The sequence below is a fragment of the Cariama cristata genome, unplaced genomic scaffold (assembly GCF_000690535.1).
Source record: "Cariama cristata isolate BGI_N322 unplaced genomic scaffold, ASM69053v1 scaffold179, whole genome shotgun sequence".
NCBI lineage: Eukaryota > Metazoa > Chordata > Aves > Cariamiformes > Cariamidae > Cariama > Cariama cristata.
This window is the reverse complement of record NW_009635002.1, coordinates 37,425-39,817: the sequence shown is the minus strand read 5'-3', so window position 1 is coordinate 39,817 and position 2,393 is coordinate 37,425. Positions and strand designations below refer to the sequence as shown.

At 41.7% G+C, this 2,393-nt stretch overlaps 1 protein-coding gene across 5 annotated transcripts in view; it reads left to right on the top strand.

Annotated features, from left to right (window-relative positions):
- Window positions 1–2,393, top strand: part of PPFIBP1 (PTPRF interacting protein, binding protein 1 (liprin beta 1)) — a 54,355-nt gene that overhangs the window by 44,504 nt on the left and 7,458 nt on the right. The window lies entirely within an intron of this gene.

The following is a 2,393-nucleotide window of genomic DNA, read 5'->3' as shown; positions in this document are numbered from 1 at the left end:
ATGGGAGCAGCCACTGGCCAAATCCCAGCTGGCCCCTGAGTGGGGTGCCCAAGGGGCTCTGTGGCTGCTTGGGCAGCTCTCACGTCGCCAACAGCCATTCTCACATCCATCCAGGGAGAGCAGGACCAGATGGGCATCTTAGGGGGTCCAGTGTCCACAGGGAGCCAGAGAGCTGGATCACGGTGATCTCGCTTGTACCTTCCTAGAGCAGAAAGTCGACACCTGGCTGGAGGCCAGCAGACCATCTGTGCATTACTCTCGGCCTGTGCTAAAAGTTTGAGAGAGGAACGTAGAAGTGCCACATGGTTGCCATCTCCGCAACTGAGTTTTGCCCCAGATGACTGAATCTACTGAAAGGAAGTTAAAGTTGGAGCTTACTCTTACTTGCTTTTGCAGCATGGCAGAGGCTACACCTATACACATGTAGTGTACCAAAAATACAAACTTCTCTCTAACAGCTAAACATCTGGTGTTCCTCATGGGACTTTTGGACAATATTTTCAAAGCTGTTGAATGGTCCATAAATTGGGTCTTCAAATTTTCTGAATGATTGTAGGGACAAGGCTGAGGGAGGTCAGAGTGCAGGGGCATTGCTACCACTAAAAGGATATGCCAGAATGCCATATTTGTCTGTGTGCTTCCTTGCAGTGTTTAAAGGACCCCTTGAAACTGTGGTGGGTGTCCTGTGTTAAGCTTATGCTAATAGCTATAACCTATAGAAAGCAGAAGGCCTGATACTACTACTCACCTGCAAGTATTTCCTATCTTCTTTCCAGCTTTAAAGATACTATCTAAAGGTGGAAGAGCAAACATAGTAAGCAAGATCCCAGACTCATGCATGAGAAATAGGCAATCCTGTGCTTAACAGTGGTGCCTGACACTGATGTGCTCAGGCAGCAATTTTAAGTACACAAAAGCGTGCAAATTCTGTGGTTGCATTTCATGCAACTGGGCCTTTGCTGTTCAGGTTATTATTAATTAATAGAACAAGGTGGAATTTTTTTCTTCAGTGAGCAAACATTCGGTCTGCTTACCTATTCATGTGGATGCTTAGGTGAAGAAAACCCAAGCAATTTCCTTTGAAGAAAATTACAGTTTTAAGAGCCAGTCTGTTTGAAAACAGACTACATTTAATAGCTTTTGCATAATGTATTTCAGAATGCTTAGCACCAGCGTCAGCTCCCCACTTTACTGCTGGTCAGGTGAAGCCAACCCAGCAGGTTTCCTTTGTGTAAGGTCTCAGGTAGGCTGAAATGAGACCTTTGTTCTTCTCTGGAGACACAAATGCAAACTGAGCATTGCTAATATTAATTCCTTGTGTATAGCACAGAAGAAATCAATCATACTCCTGTTCTCTCATGAGGCGTGCCATGGGCAGAGTGAAAGTTACCTTTTTATGCCACATTTGCATGTCTTTTGTATAGGTTTTACGATAGCACCAGAAGGAAGCCTAGGGTTGATCCATCTGAGTCTCCTCCTGTAACACAAGCATAGAGCTGCTGAGGAACTGAGCCGCTGTCCAGGACTGACCTGCTTCAGCTACCTGGCATGACTTTGCTGTTGAGTCCATTTTGGTCAAATGTTAAATACTCACTATTTACGTGGTGGGCTTTGGTGTTTGTTTCCTTTAGTTTTTTTGCATTCAAACATTAATATAAAAGTAGGAGGCAGTTTCTTTCCTCTGCTCCATAAGTCTTGGAGATATGATGCCAGTAGGCTCCATTGGGCTTGATCTTGTGTTGGGAGACTTTACTACCGCTGCATTAACTTGATGGGGATTGAATGCGGGTAAGACGCAGCATAGGCTGTAACGTAAGGGAACTTGTATTATTCAACAGTCAGCCTTTTTTGTATTAAAAAGAAAGAAAAGTAGTAAGTGGACAGAGGAGGGATGTGTAGCAGGAGCTTTGCCTTTTAAATAGATATTCTTCCTGTCACTTCCTTTAATCGTAGATCACTAGGGATATTTTTAAACAAAGTTTAACCATCAAATTATAATAACAGATTCATTGTAAATGACCAACTAAATACAGCTGTATGCAAAGTATGAAAGAAATACTTTTAAAAATCTCATGAAGTTAACCTGACTCAAATAATAGCAAATATTTATTATTTTATAATAAATAAAATAGCAAGCCATGACAGAGAAACTCTACTTTTAGATTCATCATAAGGTTAGCCAAACACAATGAAATGTTTGGATAAGCGAAGAATCTAGTCTTAAATATTCTGACAAAATAGAGTCCAGTATTCATAACACATAAGTAATGCTAAAATATATTAAGCCAGGTTAACCCTGGCACAAGGATGCATAAATTTATCTGTCAGCCAACTTGCACCAGCAAAGAATTGGACTTTGAGACACTTAGTGGCACAGTTAGGACTGAATTACA